Genomic DNA, 23,649 nt, shown 5'->3' with positions numbered 1-23,649 from the left:
ACCATTTGCAGTGGCCACAAGCGCACAGTTCGGGCTCATCGTTGAACGGAGTGCAGTCCGTGCACCATGCATTCATGTGTAAACGACTCGCGATCGTCGCTCTCGCACTACATGGGAAAAAACCGCCCGGACGAATTTGTTTATTTCTGTTAAAAGGGGCGGGCTTGGCCTTGCCCATTTGTTCTTGCGTCAAGTGGTTTCGCGATTTATATTCCTGCGTGATCAAAAAGATACCTTTCTGAGAACTGTGATGCAAGTGCGATTGCAGAGGCTGCTCCCTGAATGGATTGTGTCATGTGAAAGCATGCCTGGTACTGTGACTGGCTACCTGCGCGAGGTTGTTTTTTCGTGCAAGTTGCTGGAAGTGCGGTTTTCTTTTGATTACCTTTTCAATGTTCCCAGAAAAAAACTGTATAAAGATCTCATTGACGTGATGCTGCCGGTGCCTTTTTACCGGGCATTACACTGTGGAGGCCCAGGGCAGGACGTTTTGAAAAGAGTCAAGAAGATGCCCGTGAGGCCATCTGCTAAAACGTTCCTATTCAAACTTCACTCTAATACGCTCCCTGTTAAAACCTGGCTGAATGAAAAAGGTATCTTCGTCCCATGGACAACAAATTGCCTGTTGTGCAAAAAACCGGAGACAATTGAACACGTCTTCTTACAGTGTTGGGATGCTGTCTTTCTATGGGACGTCCTCCAAAGGACAATTAAAAAGGAACTTCCCCTAACTCCGTACGGTATCAGATTCCTTCCAGTGCAGAACGATGATGCACCTTACGATTTAATTATGCTTCTTGGCCTCCATAGTCTGTGGAAAACACGAATGCAGGTGCGTCACGCAGATATAAATACACGATCTGCGCGTGAAAACTTCATTGAAAGTGCGGTGTATATACGCGAAACTTTCAGGATGCAGCAGGATCCACCACAATGGCAATGTCTATTTGATGAGTTGGTGAACCTGAAAAGATTTTAGCCGCGTAGGCGTTAGCTCAAGTGTAGTTGACGTGTTTTATCATGTGTATTTTTGTTTTGTGTTTCACGGCAATAAAGAAAAAAAAAAAAAAAAAAAAAATCGGCCATACCATGCTGAATACGCCGGTTCTCGTCCGATCACCGAAGCTAAGCAGCATTGGGCTCGGTCAGTACTTGGGAGGGAGACCACATGGGAACACCGAGTGCTGATGGCACTTCTTTTGTTTTTTTTCTCACCGCACGCAGCTGGCTTCTCCATTTTTTTTCTCACTGTCACTTTGGCGTCGCAGATTCTACTGGCTGCAGATGAGCCGAGCAGGCCGGGTCACGCTAATATCTGTGTCGAATCAATCATAACTTTGCGCGCATGCACGAAGAGGTGCGACGCGCATATGTATACGGCGCAGAATTTCTCGAGGCGATCGCGTGCGTGACTTCTCAGTGACAGTTTGACGCGTACGTACCTCATTCACCAGTTTGCCGTGCAACTTTCACAGTTTTTGAGACCATTTGCAGTGGCCACAAGCGCACAGTTCGGGCTCATCGTTGAACGGAGTGCAGTCCGTGCACCATGCATTCATGTGTAAACGACTCGCGATCGTCGCTCTCGCACTGCTCTTTAATTTTTGGAGTGCCAAAGCGCGCTCTGTTCGCCAGAATGGCTGGAAACAGCTCATAACATGTAAATTCACACTCGGTGCCTCATCACAAAGACAGCGCTTAACTGCATGTGTAGTCAATGAGCAGTTAAAACAGTACATAAGCCGCTCGAAACGACTGTTTCTCGCCATCGGCCATACCATGCTGAATACGCCGGTTCTCGTCCGATCACCGAAGCTAAGCAGCATTGGGCTCTGTCAGTACTTGGGAGGGAGACCACCTGGGAACACCGAGTGCTGATGGCACTTCCTTTTGTTTTTTTTTTTTTTCTCACCGCACGCAGCTGGCTTCTCCATTTATTTTCTCACTGTCACTTTGGCGTCGCAGATTCTACTGGCTGCAGATGAGCCGAGCAGGCCGTGTCACGTTAATATCTGTGTCGATTCAATCATCACTTTGCGCGCATGCACGAAGAGGTGCGACGCGCATATGTATACGGCGCAGAATTTCTCGAGGCGATCGCGTGCGTGACTTCTCAGTGACAGTTTGACGCGTACGTACCTCATTCACCAGTTTGCCGTGCAACTTTCACAGTTTTTGAGACCATTTGCAGTGGCCACAAGCGCACAGTTCGGGCTCATCGTTGAACGGAGTGCAGTCCGTGCACCATGCATTCATGTGTAAACGACTCGCGATCGTCGCTCTCGCACTGCTCTTTAATTTTTGGAGTGCCAAAGCGCGCTCTGTTCGCCAGAATGGCTGGAAACAGCTCATAACATGTAAATGCACACTCGGTGCCTCATCACAAAGACAGCGCTTAACTGCGTGTGTAGTCAATGGGCAGTTAAAACAGTACATAAGCCGCTCGAAACGACTGTTTCTCGCCATCGGCCATACCATGCTGAATACGCCGGTTCTCGTCCGATCACCGAAGCTAAGCAGCATTGGGCTCGGTCAGTACTTGGGAGGGAGACCACCTGGGAACACCGAGTGCTGATGGCACTTCTTTTGTTTTTTTTTTCTCACCGCACGCAGCTGGCTTCTCCATTTTTTTTTCTCACTGTCACTTTGGCGTCGCAGATTCTACTGGCTGCAGATGAGCCGAGCAGGCCGGGTCACGTTAATATCTGTGTCGATTCAATCATAACTTTGCGCGCATGCACGAAGAGGTGCGACGCGCATATGTATACGGCGCAGAATTACTCGAGGCGATCGCGTGCGTGACTTCTCGGTGACAGTTTGACGCGTACGTACCTCATTCACCAGTTTGCCGTGCAACTTTCACAGTTTTTGAGACCATTTGCAGTGGCCACAAGCGCACAGTTCGGGCTCATCGGTGAACGGAGTGCAGTCCGTGCACCATGCATTCATGTGTAAACGACTCGCGATCGTCGCTCTCGCACTGCTCTTTAATTTTTGGAGTGCCAAAGCGCGCTCTGTTCGCCAGAATGGCTGGAAACAGCTCATAACATGTAAATTCACACTCGGTGCCTCATCACAAAGACAGCGCTTAACTGCATGTGTAGTCAATGAGCAGTTAAAACAGTACATAAGCCGCTCGAAACGACTGTTTCTCGCCATCGGCCATACCATGCTGAATACGCCGGTTCTCGTCCGATCACCGAAGCTAAGCAGCATTGGGCTCGGTCAGTACTTGGGAGGGAGACCACCTGGGAACACCGAGTGCTGATGGCACTTCCTTTTGTTTTTTTTTTTCTCACCGCACGCAGCTGGCTTCTCTATTTATTTTCTCACTGTCACTTTGGCGTCGCAGATTCTACTGGCTGCAGATGAGCCGAGCAGGCCGTGTCACGTTAATATCTGTGTCGATTCAATCATCACTTTGCGCGCATGCACGAAGAGGTGCGACGCGCATATGTATACGGCGCAGAATTTCTCGAGGCGATCGCGTGCGTGACTTCTCAGTGACAGTTTGACGCGTACGTACCTCATTCACCAGTTTGCCGTGCAACTTTCACAGTTTTTGAGACCATTTGCAGTGGCCACAAGCGCACAGTTCGGGCTCATCGTTGAACGGAGTGCAGTCCATGCACCATGCATTCATGTGTAAACGACTCGCGATCGTCGCTCTCGCACTGCTCTTTAATTTTTGGAGTGCCAAAGCGCGCTGTGTTCGCCAGAATGGCTGGAAACAGCTCATAACATGTAAATGCACACTCGGTGCCTCATCACAAAGACAGCGCTTAACTGCATGTGTAGTCAATGAGCAGTTAAAACAGTACATAAGCCGCTCGAAACACATCTTCTGGGACGAAGTAAGGGGATTTTTCGCCACTGATTTCGAAGTGACATGGCCAGGGCTCTTGTGTCTCGACGCGTCTTGTGATCGACCAGAACTTCGAGACATTGTGATAGTGCTTGCGTTGCATGCCCTCTGGCGTGCGCGCGTGGATGTGATGGAGTGCGTGCGTTGGCCGAAACCAGCGTGGCGGCACCTATTGGACAAAACAGAGTGGACAGTGAGTGCACTGGAGTCCTCTGGCACCGACGAAAACCTGCAGGAGGAACTACAGCGAGGCTGCCGCGCTGTGATGGTCTTCAAGACACGCCAGTACGAACGGTTTGGGTGCCGCTGATGCTTCACGCTGCGTTGCACAAGTGGGGTTTTTTTTTTTTTTTTTTTGTGGGTTTTTCTCTCTACTTTTCTGGTTTCCCCCTTTGTCCTTTAGTGGCGGCTCATTGTAGGCTTATATGTTACACTTTTTCTGACCCTTTCTTGCCAGACCTCTGGACATAATTTTTTATTGTCCTTAATGTCCCCTCACGCTTCCTATGGCCGACGTTGACACTAGAAGCAATCAATGCACTCGGCTATTGGCTGAGTTGCTGCCTTGTACATATATGTGTAAATAAAGGTTTTTGTTACTGAAAAAAAAAAAAAAATCGGCCATACCATGCTGAATACGCCGGTTCTCGTCCGATCACCGAAGCTAAGCAGCATTGGGCTCGGTCAGTACTTGGGAGGGAGACCACCTGGGAACACCGAGTGCTGATGGCACTTCTTTTGTTTTTTTTTCTCACCGCACGCAGCTGGCTTCTCCATTTTTTTTTCTCACTGTCACTTTGGCGTCGCAGATTCTACTGGCTGCAGATGAGCCGAGCAGGCCGGGTCACGTTAATATCTGTGTCGATTCAATCATAACTTTGCGCGCATGCACGAAGAGGTGCGACGCGCATATGTATACGGCGCAGAATTACTCGAGGCGATCGCGTGCGTGACTTCTCGGTGACAGTTTGACGCGTACGTACCTCATTCACCAGTTTGCCGTGCAACTTTCACAGTTTTTGAGACCATTTGCAGTGGCCACAAGCGCACAGTTCGGGCTCATCGTTGAACGGAGTGCAGTCCGTGCACCATGCATTCATGTGTAAACGACTCGCGATCGTCGCTCTCGCACTGCTCTTTAATTTTTGGAGTGCCAAAGCGCGCTCTGTTCGCCAGAATGGCTGGAAACAGCTCATAACATGTAAATGCACACTCGGTGCCTCATCACAAAGACAGCGCTTAACTGCATGTGTAGTCAATGAGCAGTTAAAACAGTACATAAGCCGCTCGAAACGACTGTTTCTCGCCATCGGCCATACCATGCTGGATTCTGCTTCCGGCCACGCCAGTGAACGGACGCAGAATGCAGGGCTCCTCAGGAGCGGCTTCAGCGGCCATGTCAGGCCGCGGTAACAGGACTGCTGAACAGGACAACACTTACCAGGTCGTTTTGCCTGCACTTCCAACAGGTCGGTTTGTTTTGAATACCGTTTTTTTGCACGCCGATATCAGGGCCCGCCCGTACCGGGTGGAAGATTTCCGGGATGCTTTAGCACAACACTCGCTAATCCCCGATGTTATCGCTATGGGGGCGTATCGGATGAGCCACGTCTGGGCCGTCACTCTCAAGGATACTGAAGCCGTCAACAAGATTGTCAGTGTAGGTGAGCTGTCTGTGAAAAACGGTCGCTGTTTGGTGATTGACCCGGCGAACCAGGACGTGCGACTCAAGCTTCACTGGCTACTACACAACGTGCCAGATGAAGATGTTCGTGCTGCATTTGCGCCTTACGGAAAGGTGTCGGAAGTTTCCCGGGAGCGTTGGCGTGTTAAAGGTATGCTAGAAAAGGGCTCTACAACTAGACTCGTAACGCTGAAGCTGAAAGCTGGCATGAAGCTCGACGACCTGCCGCATCAGTTGAATGTTAGTGGTGAGCTCGCGCTCGTCATTGTGCCAGGCAGACCCCCGTTGTGCCTACGCTGCCGGGGTACGGGTCACATCCGCAAAGAGTGCCGGGTTCCTCGCTGCGGAACCTGTCGACGGTTCGGGCATGAAGACAGCCAGTGTGCACGAACCTACGCTAGCATTGCCGGACCTGGGACCAGCGAAGACTCGTCCGAGTTAATTATGGACGAGGCGGATGCGGAGGAGGCTGCTGACATTAGAGGCCAGTCAACGAAACAGGACGCGCCTTCCATGACGGTTTTAACAAAGAATAAGGTGACGGTCTCAAATGAAATGAATGAAACTCGGCATGTCTTGAACGTACCATCCCAGGACCATGAAAGCGCGTCAAAGGAAGCGTCAGAAGACGTAGCCAAATTTTCCGACGCTGAGGATCATCTCAGTACTGAGCCTTCCTTTACTGATGCCATGGAGGTTGGGCCGGAGACAGCAGCCTTAATTGCCGCGAAACGTCCGCATGAGGAAAGCGTGGAGGAGACTCAGCTGCCAGGCGGTGTTTGTGGTGAGCCGCCGCCGAAAACTTCTGGCATCCGAAGAGCCACGTTAAGACCGAAGCCGAACTTCTCGGCCGACACGCGGCAGGCGGGGAAACCGCCTCCGTAGTTTTTGTGGTGCCCTGAACGATTTGTGGGTCGGCTGCCTACCGACCAGCGTCAGGAACCTGCTGCAACCAAGTGGTGCGTGTGTGAGCAAAAATGAAACAATGTGCTTGGACTTCGTTTGAATGCATCCCGACATTCTGCTGGGAGGACATTACATGCATACATACGCCGCTGTTCGTCAGAAGCAGAAGCCATGCAACCATGAAGGTAGGCACCATGCGGGTACGGGCGTCTCTCTCTAATACATGACTCTCAAGCTTAATTCGCCGTTACATGTAGCTACTTTGAATGTCAGAGGACTGGGAGCGAGAAGGCGACAATGCCAACTCAGTCGCCTCCTTTTGGATAATGATATAGATATAGCAGCTGTGCAAGAGTCAAAGATTGAGAGCCAAGAAAGCACTGACCATATGGTGGCTTCTTTTCAAACAAACTTTTATGTGTGTGTATGCCATTCTGTTGGTGTATCGGGTGGATGCCTTTTATTTATACGCAACACGCTGGGAGTAAGCGTAGAGTCCGTTTTTGCCTGTCCAAGCGGTCGGCTTTTGGTTACCGATTTTACCTACTCTAATTTATGCTGGCGTGTTGTGTGTGTGTATGCTCCCAATTCAGGATGTGAGCGTGAATTGTTTTTTGAGTCTATTGAGGTGTGGCTGAAGACTGACAAAATCTTGCTTGTACTTGGTGACTACAACTGTGTGTGCGCAGCTGTGGACCGAGCGGCGAAGTGTAAACCTCGAAGAGACAGAAGCTCCGAGCTGTTGAATGCACTTGTGCATGAGTATGGCCTTGAGGATGTTGGTAGTGTGTTCTCCACTGGAAACCAGCCAGAGTTCACGCACTTTCAGCGTGACAGCCATGCTAGATTGGACAGGGTGTATGCCTCGGTAGATCTTGTTTCCTTATGTACTGCATATGAGGTCAAACCTGTGTCTTTCAGCGATCATTGTCTCGTGAGTGCAGTGTTTGGTCGCAAAGGAAAGAAATCGCGCTTTAACTGGTACCTATGGAAAATGAATGCCAAACTTCTTGCCGATGAAGAGTTCCTTACGGAAGTTAAGACCGAGTTTGAAAATCGTCTTGCTATGCGACCAGTAAGTTTTGCAGAGGAATGGGACAGCTTCAAAGAGTGGGTCAAATTGAAATCCATAGAAAAGAGCAGTAAGGTGCGGCATAAAGAGAAAGAAAAAGAAAAAGAACTGAATGAACAACTCCAGTTTTTTTTGAGCATGGAAAGTTCAGTGCCAGGGCATTTCGCCAGTAAAATACGAGAGATAAAAAGTGAGTTGGAAACAATCGACAGCGAAAGATACACAGCGGCTGTCATACGTGCAAGGGCTGAAAAACTTTGGGCTGGAGAAGTTCCGACAAAACGAGCGCTAGCAGACGAGAAAAGATACGCCTGCCAGAAAGAAATAAGGAGTATAAGGTATGCCGGCCATATCACAGAAGATGCTAAAGATATTCAGCGTGCGGTAGCAGAGCACTTCGAAGAACTGCTTAGCGCTAAGCCTCAGACTGTAGGCGGCTTTCAAACAGATTTTCTGAGACTGATGCCTGCACTGGATGACGAAAGTAAAGCGCGCCTAGAAACACCGATAACGTTGCAGGAGATAGTATCTGCAATAGATGACCTGACAACTGGGAAGGCCCCTGGGCCGGATGGCCTAAGCGCTGCCTTCTTTAAAACGTTTCAGCAGTATGCGGCTCAGTTTTTGCTCTGTGTAATCACTGAAGCTTATGAACGTAATACTGTCCCATTGTCTTTCTCTACATCGCACATTGTTCTAATACCCAAGACAGATGATCCGGAGAAACGTCTGTTGGTGGGGTCATATCGACCGATTAGCCTCACCAATGTTGACTACAAGGTGTACATGAAGGTTTTAGCAAAACGACTGCAAAGCGTAATAAAGAAATTGGTTGGGTCTCATCAAACGTGCGGCATCAAGGGTCGATCCATTGCCACGAATATACATGTCGCAAGAACCGTACTAGAATGTGTTGATGCACTCGGTGGTCAGATAGCCATGATGCAGTTAGATTTGGCGAAAGCCTTTGACCGTGTTTCTCACGAAATTCTGTTTTCCATTTTGGAGCATTCTAACCTTGGTGACGTCATAGTGGAGGGTGTTAAAATGGCGTATGCGAACTGCACGACCCGTATTATAGTGAATGGTGAACTGACTGACAGCATCGCAGTACGTTCATCGGTAAGGCAGGGCTGCCCACTCTCACCCCTGCTGTTTGCACTGTATTTAGAGCCACTTTGCTTGGCTATCATTGATAGCGATCGCATTTTAGGGTTCAAGCTGCAATCAGCACACGTGAAAATGCTAGCATATGCCGATGACATAGCAGTGTTTTGTGCAACTAGAAAGAGCATTTGTGAAGCCACGAGTGTCGTCCAAACATTTTGTGATCAAACGGGATGTAAGATCAATTGGGAGAAAAGCTCTGGGTTTTGGCACGGTGATTGGGACGTGACACCTGATTTCTTCTGTAAGCTGCGATGGTCTGCTCTCCCAACACGATATCTAGGCGTGCCTTTAGAATGTTATCAAGATCCCAACGTGCACTGGATGGAAGAAACATCCAGAGCGAAAGAAAAAGCGGATGCCTGGCAAGGAAGGCAACTCTCAATATTTTCGCGCGCTTCTATTTGCAATGTTTTTCTTATTTCGAGGCTGTGGTACCTCATGAATGTGTTGTGTGTCTCACGAACCTCAATTCAGAAAATGCACCGCGTTTTTGCTGTTTTTATTTGGGCATCCACATGGGAAAAAACCGCCCGGACGAATTTGTTTATTTCTGTTAAAAGGGGCGGGCTTGGCCTTGCACATCTGTTCTTGCGTCAGGTGGTTTCGCGATTTATATTCCTCCGCGATCAAAAAGATACCTTTTTAAGAACCGTGATGCAAGTGCGATTACAGAGGCTGCTCCCTGAATGGATTGTGTCATGTGAAAACATGCCTGGTACTGTGACTGGCTACCTGCGCGAGGTTGTTTTTTCGTGCAAGTTGCTTGAAGTGCGGTTTTCTTTTGATTACCTTTACAACGTTCCTAGAAAAAAACTGTATAAAGATCTCATTGACGTGATGCTGCCGGTGCCTTTTTACCGGGCATTACACTGTGGAGGCCCAGGGCAGGACGTTTTGAAAAGAGTTAAGAAGATGCCCGTGAGGCCATCAGCTAAAACATTCCTTTTCAAACTTCACTCTAATACGCTCCCTGTTAAAACCTGGCTGAATGAAAAAGGTATCTTCGTCCCATGGACAACAAATTGCCTGTTGTGCAAAAAACCGGAAACAATTGAACACGTTTTCTTACAGTGTTGGGATGCTGTCTTTCTATGGGACGTCCTCCAAAGGACAATTAAAAAGGAGCTTCCATTAACTCCTTACGGTATAAGATTTCTACCAGTGCAGAACGATGATGCACCTTATGGTTTAATTATGCTTCTTGGCCTCCATAGTTTGTGGAAAACACGAATGCAGGTGCGTTATGCAGATATAGATACACGATCTTCGCGTGAAAACTTTATTGAAAGTGCTGTTTATATACGTGAAACTTTCATGCGGCAGCAGGATCCGCCACAATGGCATTGTCTCTTTGATGAGTTAGTGCACTTGAAAAGATTTTAGCCACTTACGCGTTAGCTCAAGTGTAGTTGACGTTTTTTATCATGTGTATTTTTGTTTTGTGTTTCACGGCAATAAAGAAAAAAAAAAAAAAATCGGCCATACCATGCTGAATACGCCGGTTCTCGTCCGATCACCGAAGCTAAGCAGCATTGGGCTCGGTCAGTACTTGGGAGGGAGACCACCTGGGAACACCGAGTGCTGATGGCACTTCTTTTGTTTTTTTTTCTCACCGCACGCAGCTGGCTTCTCCATTTTTTTTCTCACTGTCACTTTGGCGTCGCAGATTCTACTGGCTGCAGATGAGCCGAGCAGGCCGGGTCACGTTAATATCTGTGTCGATTCAATCATAACTTTGCGCGCATGCACGAAGAGGTGAGACGCGCATATGTATACGGCGCAGAATTACTCGAGGCGATCGCGTGCGTGACTTCTCGGTGACAGTTTGACACGTACGTACCTCATTCACCAGTTTGCCGTGCAACTTTCACAGTTTTTGAGACCATTTGCAGTGGCCACAAGCGCACAGTTCGGGCTCATCGGTGAACGGAGTGCAGTCCGTGCACCATGCATTCATGTGCACCATGCATTCATGTGTAAACGACTCGCGATCGTCGCTCTCGCACTGCTCTTTAATTTTTGGAGTGCCAAAGCGCGCTCTGTTCCCCAGAATGGCTGGAAACAGCTCATAACATGTAAATGCACACTCGGTGCCTCATCACAAAGACAGCGCTTAACTGCATGTGTAGTCAATGAGCAGTTAAAACAGTACATAAGCCGCTCGAAACGACTGTTTCTCGCCATCGGCCATACTATGCTGAATACGCCGGTTCTCGTCCAATCACCGAAGCTAAGCAGCATTGGGCTCGGTCAGTACTTGGGAGGGAGACCACCTGGGAACACCGAGTGCTGATGGCACTTCTTTTGTTTTTTTTCTCACCGCACGCAGCTGGCTTCTCCATTTTTTTTCTCACTGTCACTTTGGCGTCGCAGATTCTACTGGCTGCAGATGAGCCGAGCAGGCCGGGTCACGCTAATATCTGTGTCGAATCAATCATAACTTTGCGCGCATGCACGAAGAGGTGCGACGCGCATATGTATACGGCGCAGAATTACTCGAGGCGATCGCGTGCGTGACTTCTCAGTGACAGTTTGACGCGTACGTACCTCATTCACCAGTTTGCCGTGCAACTTTCACAGTTTTTGAGACCATTTGCAGTGGCCACAAGCGCACAGTTCGGGCTCATCGTTGAACGGAGTGCAGTCCGTGCACCATGCATTCATGTGTAAACGACTCGCGATCGTCGCTCTCGCACTGCTCTTTAATTTTTGGAGTGCCAAAGCGCGCTCTGTTCGCCAGAATGGCTGGAAACAGCTCATAACATGTAAATGCACACTCGGTGCCTCATCACAAAGACAGCGCTTAACTGCATGTGTAGTCAATGGGCAGTTAAAACAGTACATAAGCCGCTCGAAACGACTGTTTCTCGCCATCGGCCATACCATGCTGAATACGCCGGTTCTCGTCCGATCACCGAAGCTAAGCAGCATTGGGCTCGGTCAGTACTTGGGAGGGAGACCACCTGGGAACACCGAGTGCTGATGGCACTTCTTTTGTTTTTTTTTTCTCACCGCACGCAGCTGGCTTCTCCATTTTTTTTTCTCACTGTCACTTTGGCGTCGCAGATTCTACTGGCTGCAGATGAGCCGAGCAGGCCGGGTCACGTTAATATCTGTGTCGATTCAATCATAACTTTGCGCGCATGCACGAAGAGGTGCGACGCGCATATGTATACGGCGCAGAATTACTCGAGGCGATCGCGTGCGTGACTTCTCGGTGACAGTTTGACGCGTACGTACCTCATTCACCAGTTTGCCGTGCAACTTTCACAGTTTTTGAGACCATTTGCAGTGGCCACAAGCGCACAGTTCGGGCTCATCGGTGAACGGAGTGCAGTCCGTGCACCATGCATTCATGTGTAAACGACTCGCGATCGTCGCTCTCGCACTGCTCTTTAATTTTTGGAGTGCCAAAGCGCGCTCTGTTCGCCAGAATGGCTGGAAACAGCTCATAACATGTAAATTCACACTCGGTGCCTCATCACAAAGACAGCGCTTAACTGCATGTGTAGTCAATGAGCAGTTAAAACAGTACATAAGCCGCTCGAAACGACTGTTTCTCGCCATCGGCCATACCATGCTGAATACGCCGGTTCTCGTCCGATCACCGAAGCTAAGCAGCATTGGGCTCGGTCAGTACTTGGGAGGGAGACCACCTGGGAACACCGAGTGCTGATGGCACTTCCTTTTGTTTTTTTTTTTCTCACCGCACGCAGCTGGCTTCTCTATTTATTTTCTCACTGTCACTTTGGCGTCGCAGATTCTACTGGCTGCAGATGAGCCGAGCAGGCCGTGTCACGTTAATATCTGTGTCGATTCAATCATCACTTTGCGCGCATGCACGAAGAGGTGCGACGCGCATATGTATACGGCGCAGAATTTCTCGAGGCGATCGCGTGCGTGACTTCTCAGTGACAGTTTGACGCGTACGTACCTCATTCACCAGTTTGCCGTGCAACTTTCACAGTTTTTGAGACCATTTGCAGTGGCCACAAGCGCACAGTTCGGGCTCATCGTTGAACGGAGTGCAGTCCATGCACCATGCATTCATGTGTAAACGACTCGCGATCGTCGCTCTCGCACTGCTCTTTAATTTTTGGAGTGCCAAAGCGCGCTGTGTTCGCCAGAATGGCTGGAAACAGCTCATAACATGTAAATGCACACTCGGTGCCTCATCACAAAGACAGCGCTTAACTGCATGTGTAGTCAATGAGCAGTTAAAACAGTACATAAGCCGCTCGAAACACATCTTCTGGGACGAAGTAAGGGGATTTTTCGCCACTGATTTCGAAGTGACATGGCCAGGGCTCTTGTGTCTCGACGCGTCTTGTGATCGACCAGAACTTCGAGACATTGTGATAGTGCTTGCGTTGCATGCCCTCTGGCGTGCGCGCGTGGATGTGATGGAGTGCGTGCGTTGGCCGAAACCAGCGTGGCGGCACCTATTGGACAAAACAGAGTGGACAGTGAGTGCACTGGAGTCCTCTGGCACCGACGAAAACCTGCAGGAGGAACTACAGCGAGGCTGCCGCGCTGTGATGGTCTTCAAGACACGCCAGTACGAACGGTTTGGGTGCCGCTGATGCTTCACGCTGCGTTGCACAAGTGGGGTTTTTTTTTTTTTTTTTTTTTGTGGGTTTTTCTCTCTACTTTTCTGGTTTCCCCCTTTGTCCTTTAGTGGCGGCTCATTGTAGGCTTATATGTTACACTTTTTCTGACCCTTTCTTGCCAGACCTCTGGACATAATTTTTTATTGTCCTTAATGTCCCCTCACGCTTCCTATGGCCGACGTTGACACTAGAAGCAATCAATGCACTCGGCTATTGGCTGAGTTGCTGCCTTGTACATATATGTGTAAATAAAGGTTTTTGTTACTGAAAAAAAAAAAAAAAATCGGCCATACCATGCTGAATACGCCGGTTCTCGTCCGATCACCGAAGCTAAGCAGCATTGGGCTCGGTCAGTACTTGGGAGGGAGACCACCTGGGAACACCGAGTGCTGATGGCACTTCTTTTGTTTTTTTTTCTCACCGCACGCAGCTGGCTTCTCCATTTTTTTTTCTCACTGTCACTTTGGCGTCGCAGATTCTACTGGCTGCAGATGAGCCGAGCAGGCCGGGTCACGTTAATATCTGTGTCGATTCAATCATAACTTTGCGCGCATGCACGAAGAGGTGCGACGCGCATATGTATACGGCGCAGAATTACTCGAGGCGATCGCGTGCGTGACTTCTCGGTGACAGTTTGACGCGTACGTACCTCATTCACCAGTTTGCCGTGCAACTTTCACAGTTTTTGAGACCATTTGCAGTGGCCACAAGCGCACAGTTCGGGCTCATCGTTGAACGGAGTGCAGTCCGTGCACCATGCATTCATGTGTAAACGACTCGCGATCGTCGCTCTCGCACTGCTCTTTAATTTTTGGAGTGCCAAAGCGCGCTCTGTTCGCCAGAATGGCTGGAAACAGCTCATAACATGTAAATGCACACTCGGTGCCTCATCACAAAGACAGCGCTTAACTGCATGTGTAGTCAATGAGCAGTTAAAACAGTACATAAGCCGCTCGAAACGACTGTTTCTCGCCATCGGCCATACCATGCTGGATTCTGCTTCCGGCCACGCCAGTGAACGGACGCAGAATGCAGGGCTCCTCAGGAGCGGCTTCAGCGGCCATGTCAGGCCGCGGTAACAGGACTGCTGAACAGGACAACACTTACCAGGTCGTTTTGCCTGCACTTCCAACAGGTCGGTTTGTTTTGAATACCGTTTTTTTGCACGCCGATATCAGGGCCCGCCCGTACCGGGTGGAAGATTTCCGGGATGCTTTAGCACAACACTCGCTAATCCCCGATGTTATCGCTATGGGGGCGTATCGGATGAGCCACGTCTGGGCCGTCACTCTCAAGGATACTGAAGCCGTCAACAAGATTGTCAGTGTAGGTGAGCTGTCTGTGAAAAACGGTCGCTGTTTGGTGATTGACCCGGCGAACCAGGACGTGCGACTCAAGCTTCACTGGCTACTACACAACGTGCCAGATGAAGATGTTCGTGCTGCATTTGCGCCTTACGGAAAGGTGTCGGAAGTTTCCCGGGAGCGTTGGCGTGTTAAAGGTATGCTAGAAAAGGGCTCTACAACTAGACTCGTAACGCTGAAGCTGAAAGCTGGCATGAAGCTCGACGACCTGCCGCATCAGTTGAATGTTAGTGGTGAGCTCGCGCTCGTCATTGTGCCAGGCAGACCCCCGTTGTGCCTACGCTGCCGGGGTACGGGTCACATCCGCAAAGAGTGCCGGGTTCCTCGCTGCGGAACCTGTCGACGGTTCGGGCATGAAGACAGCCAGTGTGCACGAACCTACGCTAGCATTGCCGGACCTGGGACCAGCGAAGACTCGTCCGAGTTAATTATGGACGAGGCGGATGCGGAGGAGGCTGCTGACATTAGAGGCCAGTCAACGAAACAGGACGCGCCTTCCATGACGGTTTTAACAAAGAATAAGGTGACGGTCTCAAATGAAATGAATGAAACTCGGCATGTCTTGAACGTACCATCCCAGGACCATGAAAGCGCGTCAAAGGAAGCGTCAGAAGACGTAGCCAAATTTTCCGACGCTGAGGATCATCTCAGTACTGAGCCTTCCTTTACTGATGCCATGGAGGTTGGGCCGGAGACAGCAGCCTTAATTGCCGCGAAACGTCCGCATGAGGAAAGCGTGGAGGAGACTCAGCTGCCAGGCGGTGTTTGTGGTGAGCCGCCGCCGAAAACTTCTGGCATCCGAAGAGCCACGTTAAGACCGAAGCCGAACTTCTCGGCCGACACGCGGCAGGCGGGGAAACCGCCTCCGTAGTTTTTGTGGTGCCCTGAACGATTTGTGGGTCGGCTGCCTACCGACCAGCGTCAGGAACCTGCTGCAACCAAGTGGTGCGTGTGTGAGCAAAAATGAAACAATGTGCTTGGACTTCGTTTGAATGCATCCCGACATTCTGCTGGGAGGACATTACATGCATACATACGCCGCTGTTCGTCAGAAGCAGAAGCCATGCAACCATGAAGGTAGGCACCATGCGGGTACGGGCGTCTCTCTCTAATACATGACTCTCAAGCTTAATTCGCCGTTACATGTAGCTACTTTGAATGTCAGAGGACTGGGAGCGAGAAGGCGACAATGCCAACTCAGTCGCCTCCTTTTGGATAATGATATAGATATAGCAGCTGTGCAAGAGTCAAAGATTGAGAGCCAAGAAAGCACTGACCATATGGTGGCTTCTTTTCAAACAAACTTTTATGTGTGTGTATGCCATTCTGTTGGTGTATCGGGTGGATGCCTTTTATTTATACGCAACACGCTGGGAGTAAGCGTAGAGTCCGTTTTTGCCTGTCCAAGCGGTCGGCTTTTGGTTACCGATTTTACCTACTCTAATTTATGCTGGCGTGTTGTGTGTGTGTATGCTCCCAATTCAGGATGTGAGCGTGAATTGTTTTTTGAGTCTATTGAGGTGTGGCTGAAGACTGACAAAATCTTGCTTGTACTTGGTGACTACAACTGTGTGTGCGCAGCTGTGGACCGAGCGGCGAAGTGTAAACCTCGAAGAGACAGAAGCTCCGAGCTGTTGAATGCACTTGTGCATGAGTATGGCCTTGAGGATGTTGGTAGTGTGTTCTCCACTGGAAACCAGCCAGAGTTCACGCACTTTCAGCGTGACAGCCATGCTAGATTGGACAGGGTGTATGCCTCGGTAGATCTTGTTTCCTTATGTACTGCATATGAGGTCAAACCTGTGTCTTTCAGCGATCATTGTCTCGTGAGTGCAGTGTTTGGTCGCAAAGGAAAGAAATCGCGCTTTAACTGGTACCTATGGAAAATGAATGCCAAACTTCTTGCCGATGAAGAGTTCCTTACGGAAGTTAAGACCGAGTTTGAAAATCGTCTTGCTATGCGACCAGTAAGTTTTGCAGAGGAATGGGACAGCTTCAAAGAGTGGGTCAAATTGAAATCCATAGAAAAGAGCAGTAAGGTGCGGCATAAAGAGAAAGAAAAAGAAAAAGAACTGAATGAACAACTCCAGTTTTTTTTGAGCATGGAAAGTTCAGTGCCAGGGCATTTCGCCAGTAAAATACGAGAGATAAAAAGTGAGTTGGAAACAATCGACAGCGAAAGATACACAGCGGCTGTCATACGTGCAAGGGCTGAAAAACTTTGGGCTGGAGAAGTTCCGACAAAACGAGCGCTAGCAGACGAGAAAAGATACGCCTGCCAGAAAGAAATAAGGAGTATAAGGTATGCCGGCCATATCACAGAAGATGCTAAAGATATTCAGCGTGCGGTAGCAGAGCACTTCGAAGAACTGCTTAGCGCTAAGCCTCAGACTGTAGGCGGCTTTCAAACAGATTTTCTGAGACTGATGCCTGCACTGGATGACGAAAGTAAAGCGCGCCTAGAAACACCGATAACGTTGCAGGAGATAGTATCTGCAATAGATGACCTGACAACTGGGAAGGCCCCTGGGCCGGATGGCCTAAGCGCTGCCTTCTTTAAAACGTTTCAGCAGTATGCGGCTCAGTTTTTGCTCTGTGTAATCACTGAAGCTTATGAACGTAATACTGTCCCATTGTCTTTCTCTACATCGCACATTGTTCTAATACCCAAGACAGATGATCCGGAGAAACGTCTGTTGGTGGGGTCATATCGACCGATTAGCCTCACCAATGTTGACTACAAGGTGTACATGAAGGTTTTAGCAAAACGACTGCAAAGCGTAATAAAGAAATTGGTTGGGTCTCATCAAACGTGCGGCATCAAGGGTCGATCCATTGCCACGAATATACATGTCGCAAGAACCGTACTAGAATGTGTTGATGCACTCGGTGGTCAGATAGCCATGATGCAGTTAGATTTGGCGAAAGCCTTTGACCGTGTTTCTCACGAAATTCTGTTTTCCATTTTGGAGCATTCTAACCTTGGTGACGTCATAGTGGAGGGTGTTAAAATGGCGTATGCGAACTGCACGACCCGTATTATAGTGAATGGTGAACTGACTGACAGCATCGCAGTACGTTCATCGGTAAGGCAGGGCTGCCCACTCTCACCCCTGCTGTTTGCACTGTATTTAGAGCCACTTTGCTTGGCTATCATTGATAGCGATCGCATTTTAGGGTTCAAGCTGCAATCAGCACACGTGAAAATGCTAGCATATGCCGATGACATAGCAGTGTTTTGTGCAACTAGAAAGAGCATTTGTGAAGCCACGAGTGTCGTCCAAACATTTTGTGATCAAACGGGATGTAAGATCAATTGGGAGAAAAGCTCTGGGTTTTGGCACGGTGATTGGGACGTGACACCTGATTTCTTCTGTAAGCTGCGATGGTCTGCTCTCCCAACACGATATCTAGGCGTGCCTTTAGAATGTTATCAAGATCCCAACGTGCACTGGATGGAAGAAACATCCAGAGCGAAAGAAAAAGCGGATGCCTGGCAAGGAAGGCAACTCTCAATATTTTCGCGCGCTTCTATTTGCAATGTTTTTCTTATTTCGAGGCTGTGGTACCTCATGAATGTGTTGTGTGTCTCACGAACCTCAATTCAGAAAATGCACCGCGTTTTTGCTGTTTTTATTTGGGCATCCACATGGGAAAAAACCGCCCGGACGAATTTGTTTATTTCTGTTAAAAGGGGCGGGCTTGGCCTTGCACATCTGTTCTTGCGTCAGGTGGTTTCGCGATTTATATTCCTCCGCGATCAAAAAGATACCTTTTTAAGAACCGTGATGCAAGTGCGATTACAGAGGCTGCTCCCTGAATGGATTGTGTCATGTGAAAACATGCCTGGTACTGTGACTGGCTACCTGCGCGAGGTTGTTTTTTCGTGCAAGTTGCTTGAAGTGCGGTTTTCTTTTGATTACCTTTACAACGTTCCTAGAAAAAAACTGTATAAAGATCTCATTGACGTGATGCTGCCGGTGCCTTTTTACCGGGCATTACACTGTGGAGGCCCAGGGCAGGACGTTTTGAAAAGAGTTAAGAAGATGCCCGTGAGGCCATCAGCTAAAACATTCCTTTTCAAACTTCACTCTAATACGCTCCCTGTTAAAACCTGGCTGAATGAAAAAGGTATCTTCGTCCCATGGACAACAAATTGCCTGTTGTGCAAAAAACCGGAAACAATTGAACACGTTTTCTTACAGTGTTGGGATGCTGTCTTTCTATGGGACGTCCTCCAAAGGACAATTAAAAAGGAGCTTCCATTAACTCCTTACGGTATAAGATTTCTACCAGTGCAGAACGATGATGCACCTTATGATTTAATTATGCTTCTTGGCCTCCATAGTTTGTGGAAAACACGAATGCAGGTGCGTTATGCAGATATAGATACACGATCTTCGCGTGAAAACTTTATTGAAAGTGCTGTTTATATACGTGAAACTTTCATGCGGCAGGAGGATCCGCCACAATGGCATTGTCTCTTTGATGAGTTAGTGCACTTGAAAAGATTTTAGCCACTTACGCGTTAGCTCAAGTGTAGTTGACGTTTTTTATCATGTGTATTTTTGTTTTGTGTTTCACGGCAATAAAGAAAAAAAAAAAAAAAAATCGGCCATACCATGCTGAATACGCCGGTTCTCGTCCGATCACCGAAGCTAAGCAGCATTGGGCTCGGTCAGTACTTGGGAGGGAGACCACCTGGGAACACCGAGTGCTGATGGCACTTCTTTTGTTTTTTTTTCTCACCGCACGCAGCTGGCTTCTCCATTTTTTTTCTCACTGTCACTTTGGCGTCGCAGATTCTACTGGCTGCAGATGAGCCGAGCAGGCCGGGTCACGTTAATATCTGTGTCGATTCAATCATAACTTTGCGCGCATGCACGAAGAGGTGAGACGCGCATATGTATACGGCGCAGAATTACTCGAGGCGATCGCGTGCGTGACTTCTCGGTGACAGTTTGACGCGTACGTACCTCATTCACCAGTTTGCCGTGCAACTTTCACAGTTTTTGAGACCATTTGCAGTGGCCACAAGCGCACAGTTCGGGCTCATCGGTGAACGGAGTGCAGTCCGTGCACCATGCATTCATGTGCACCATGCATTCATGTGTAAACGACTCGCGATCGTCGCTCTCGCACTGCTCTTTAATTTTTGGAGTGCCAAAGCGCGCTCTGTTCCCCAGAATGGCTGGAAACAGCTCATAACATGTAAATGCACACTCGGTGCCTCATCACAAAGACAGCGCTTAACTGCATGTGTAGTCAATGAGCAGTTAAAACAGTACATAAGCCGCTCGAAACGACTGTTTCTCGCCATCGGCCATACTATGCTGAATACGCCGGTTCTCGTCCAATCACCGAAGCTAAGCAGCATTGGGCTCGGTCAGTACTTGGGAGGGAGACCACCTGGGAACACCGAGTGCTGATGGCACTTCTTTTGTTTTTTTTCTCACCGCACGCAGCTGGCTTCTCCATTTTTTTTCTCACTGTCACTTTGGCGTCGCAGATTCTACTGGCTGCAGATGAGCCGAGCAGGCCGGGTCACGCTAATATCTGTGTCGAATCAATCATAACTTTGCGCGCATGCACGAAGAGGTGCGACGCGCATATGTATACGGCGCAGAATTACTCGAGGCGATCGCGTGCGTGACTTCTCAGTGACAGTTTGACGCGTACGTACCTCATTCACCAGTTTGCCGTGCAACTTTCACAGTTTTTGAGACCATTTGCAGTGGCCACAAGCGCACAGTTCGGGCTCATCGTTGAACGGAGTGCAGTCCGTGCACCATGCATTCATGTGTAAACGACTCGCGATCGTCGCTCTCGCACTGCTCTTTAATTTTTGGAGTGCCAAAGCGCGCTCTGTTCGCCAGAATGGCTGGAAACAGCTCATAACATGTAAATGCACACTCGGTGCTTCATCACAAAGACAGCGCTTAACTGCATGTGTAGTCAATGGGCAGTTAAAACAGTACATAAGCCGCTCGAAACGACTGTTTCTCGCCATCGGCCATACCATGCTGAATACGCCGGTTCTCGTCCGATCACCGAAGCTAAGCAGCATTGGGCTCGGTCAGTACTTGGGAGGGAGACCACCTGGGAACACCGAGTGCTGATGGCACTTCTTTTGTTTTTTTTTCTCACCGCACGCAGCTGGCTTCTCCATTTTTTTTTCTCACTGTCACTTTGGCGTCGCAGATTCTACTGGCTGCAGATGAGCCGAGCAGGCCGGGTCACGTTAATATCTGTGTCGATTCAATCATAACTTTGCGCGCATGCACGAAGAGGTGCGACGCGCATATGTATACGGCGCAGAATTACTCGAGGCGATCGCGTGCGTGACTTCTCGGTGACAGTTTGACGCGTACGTACCTCATTCACCAGTTTGCCGTGCAACTTTCACAGTTTTTGAGACCATTTGCAGTGGCCACAAGCGCGCAGTTCGGGCTCATCGGTGAACGGAGTGCAGTCCGTGCACCATGCATTCATGTGCACCATGCATTCATGTGTAAACGACTCGCGATCGTCGCTCTCGCACTGCTCTTTAATTTTTGGAGTTCCAAAGCGCGCTCTGTTCGCCAGAATGGCTGGAAACAGCTCATAACATGTAAATGCACACTCGGTGCCTCATCACAAAGACAGCGCTTAACTGCATGTGTAGTCAATGAGCAGTTAAAACAGTACATAAACCGCTCGAAACGACTGTTTCTCGCCATCGGCCATACCATGCTGAATACGCCGGTTCTCGTCCGATCACCGAAGCTAAGCAGCATTGGGCTCGGTCAGTACTTGGGAGGGAGACCACCTGGGAACACCGAGTGCTGATGGCACTTCTTTTGTTTTTTTTCTCACCGCACGCAGCTGGCTTCTCCATTTTTTTTCTCACTGTCACTTTGGCGTCGCAGATTCTACTGGCTGCAGATGAGCCGAGCAGGCCGGGTCACGCTAATATCTGTGTCGAATCCATCATAACTTTGCGCGCATGCACGAATAGGTGCGACGCGCATATGTATACGGCGCAGAATTACTCGAGGCGATCGCGTGCGTGACTTCTCAGTGACAGTTTGACGCGTACGTACCTCATTCACCAGTTTGCCGTGCAACTTTCACAGTTTTTGAGGCCATTTGCAGTGGCCACAAGCGCACAGTTCGGGCTCATCGTTGAACGGAGTGCAGTCCGTGCACCATGCATTCATGTGTAAACGACTCGCGATCGTCGCTCTCGCACTGCTCTTTAATTTTTGGAGTGCCAAAGCGCGCTCTGTTCGCCAGAATGGCTGGAAACAGCTCATAACATGTAAATGCACACTCGGTGCCTCATCACAAAGACAGCGCTTAACTGCATGTGTAGTCAATGGGCAGTTAAAACAGTACATAAGCCGCTCGAAACGACTGTTTCTCGCCATCGGCCATACCATGCTGAACATTCTACTTCCGGACACCGTAGTGAACGGTCGCAGGATCATGTGCTCCAGCGGAGCGGCGATAGCGGCCCTTTCCAGCCGCGGAAACAGGCTCGACGACATGGACGATACCGAGTATCAGATTATTCTGCCAACTTTGCCCACCGGACGCGTTGTTTTTAACACGCTTTTTTTTGCACGGCGATGTGCGAGTCAGGCCATACAGGGTCGAGGATTTCCGCGACGCCCTGGTCAAGGCTGGTGCGCTCCCCGACGTTGTGGCGTTGGGGGCGTATCAGATCAACCATGTTTGGGCGGTCACGTTAAGCAGCACCGAAGCAACGAAGAAATTGGCGGCTTTCAAGGAAATCGAAGTTAAGGGACGCCGTTGCCTCATTATTGATCCCGAAGACCAACAGGTGAAGCTGCGACTTCACTGGATGTTGCACGGTGTGGCAGACGACGACATCCGGACGGCTTTTGCTGCGTTTGGGAATGTGACCGAGGTGACCCGGGAAAGGTGGAGAGTTCAAGGCGTCAAGGAGAAGGGGTCCACCACGAGGACTGTGCTCCTCAAATTGAAACCCGGCATTAAGGTCGACGACTTGCCTCACCAGCTGCGAGTTGCCGGAGAGCTAGCCCTTGTCGTGGTGCATGGGCGAGCGATGCAGTGCCTGCGCTGCCGCGGTACCGGTCACGTTCGACGTGAATGTAAGGTACCGCGTTGTCCAAAGTGTAGACGCTACGGACATGACGAGGCTGCCTGTGTGCTTTCGTACGCTTCGGCCGCGGGACATGGAACTGCGGAACGGTCGGCGGAGCTCACAATGGACGTGGTCGAGGCGGAGGAGGCGGCGAAGGGTGCCGGAGAGGTTCGAACGAAGACACGGGAGACGGATTCATCGGTGGACTCGGCAGAAAGCGGCAATGCTGCGAGGGATGTGGGGAGAGCGGACTCTGCACCTGAGCTCACTATCAATGAGGAAGGCACGGCACTTGAGCCGGCAAATGGTATGGAACAGGATAATGGGGAGGACCACTCGGACACCAGTGCTGTTCGTAAGCCAAGCGTCCCAGCCCCAGCCAAGCGATCCCACACACAATCCGAACCTGAAGGTAACCAGGTGTCAGCCCCCAGCGTCGACGAGCCACCAGCAAAAACGGGGCAATCCCGGCGGTCCACGCTACGTCCGCGGCCAAACATATCATCAGAGAGACGGGCAGCGGATAAAGTGCCCCCGCTGCCGGGTCAGCCGATCGCACCGGACGGGGATGGATCCAACGACGGCGTCTAGCAACGCGCTAGACGGGGGAGGTAAGCACCATGCTTTCGGTCTCTTCACCCTTGATGAAAATGGCGCCCGAAACCACCTTAAGAGTAGCCACGTTAAACGTCAGGGGATTGGCAGGCAAAAAGAAGCAGAGCCAGGTGCACCGGCTCTTAACTGACCACGATATTGACGTGCTTGCCGTGCAAGAAACTAAGGTTGATGGGGAGGAAGAGACCGGGAGCATGGTGCTACGTTTCACGGCTAGATTTTACGCCATTGTTAGCCACGCAGTTGGGACATC

At 49.8% G+C, this 23,649-nt stretch overlaps 7 non-coding genes and 7 pseudogenes across 7 annotated transcripts; all 14 read left to right on the top strand.

Annotated features, from left to right (window-relative positions):
- The first annotated feature begins 1,074 nt into the window (after window positions 1–1,074).
- Window positions 1,075–1,193, top strand: LOC146180903 (5S ribosomal RNA; annotated as a pseudogene).
- Window positions 1,194–1,764: 571 nt separating this feature from the next.
- LOC146180902 (5S ribosomal RNA) lies at window positions 1,765–1,883 on the top strand. The gene has a single exon (XR_014700550.1). It is a non-coding gene; the product is annotated as a 5S ribosomal RNA (ribosomal RNA).
- Window positions 1,884–2,461: 578 nt separating this feature from the next.
- On the top strand, window positions 2,462–2,580 carry LOC146180901 (5S ribosomal RNA). The gene has a single exon (XR_014700515.1). It is a non-coding gene; the product is annotated as a 5S ribosomal RNA (ribosomal RNA).
- A 574-nt stretch (window positions 2,581–3,154) lies between these two features.
- On the top strand, window positions 3,155–3,273 carry LOC146180900 (5S ribosomal RNA). Its single transcript, XR_014700507.1, has one exon. It is a non-coding gene; the product is annotated as a 5S ribosomal RNA (ribosomal RNA).
- A 1,205-nt stretch (window positions 3,274–4,478) lies between these two features.
- Window positions 4,479–4,597, top strand: LOC146180899 (5S ribosomal RNA; annotated as a pseudogene).
- Window positions 4,598–10,168: 5,571 nt separating this feature from the next.
- On the top strand, window positions 10,169–10,287 carry LOC146180898 (5S ribosomal RNA; annotated as a pseudogene).
- Window positions 10,288–10,876: 589 nt separating this feature from the next.
- LOC146180897 (5S ribosomal RNA) lies at window positions 10,877–10,995 on the top strand (annotated as a pseudogene).
- Window positions 10,996–11,566: 571 nt separating this feature from the next.
- Window positions 11,567–11,685, top strand: LOC146180896 (5S ribosomal RNA). The gene has a single exon (XR_014700496.1). It is a non-coding gene; the product is annotated as a 5S ribosomal RNA (ribosomal RNA).
- A 574-nt stretch (window positions 11,686–12,259) lies between these two features.
- On the top strand, window positions 12,260–12,378 carry LOC146180895 (5S ribosomal RNA). Its single transcript, XR_014700485.1, has one exon. It is a non-coding gene; the product is annotated as a 5S ribosomal RNA (ribosomal RNA).
- A 1,208-nt stretch (window positions 12,379–13,586) lies between these two features.
- LOC146180894 (5S ribosomal RNA) lies at window positions 13,587–13,705 on the top strand (annotated as a pseudogene).
- A 5,573-nt stretch (window positions 13,706–19,278) lies between these two features.
- LOC146180893 (5S ribosomal RNA) lies at window positions 19,279–19,397 on the top strand (annotated as a pseudogene).
- Window positions 19,398–19,986: 589 nt separating this feature from the next.
- LOC146180892 (5S ribosomal RNA) lies at window positions 19,987–20,105 on the top strand (annotated as a pseudogene).
- A 571-nt stretch (window positions 20,106–20,676) lies between these two features.
- Window positions 20,677–20,795, top strand: LOC146180891 (5S ribosomal RNA). Its single transcript, XR_014700474.1, has one exon. It is a non-coding gene; the product is annotated as a 5S ribosomal RNA (ribosomal RNA).
- A 590-nt stretch (window positions 20,796–21,385) lies between these two features.
- On the top strand, window positions 21,386–21,504 carry LOC146180890 (5S ribosomal RNA). Its single transcript, XR_014700463.1, has one exon. It is a non-coding gene; the product is annotated as a 5S ribosomal RNA (ribosomal RNA).
- The last annotated feature ends 2,145 nt before the right edge of the window (window positions 21,505–23,649 follow it).

Source organism: Amblyomma maculatum, chromosome 8, assembly GCF_055883805.1.
Source record: "Amblyomma maculatum isolate TAMU_Amacu chromosome 8, ASM5588380v1, whole genome shotgun sequence".
In the NCBI taxonomy this organism is placed as follows: Eukaryota; Metazoa; Arthropoda; class Arachnida; order Ixodida; family Ixodidae; genus Amblyomma; species Amblyomma maculatum.
Note: the sequence above shows the minus strand (reverse complement) of the source record. Positions and strands in the feature narration are given on the sequence as shown.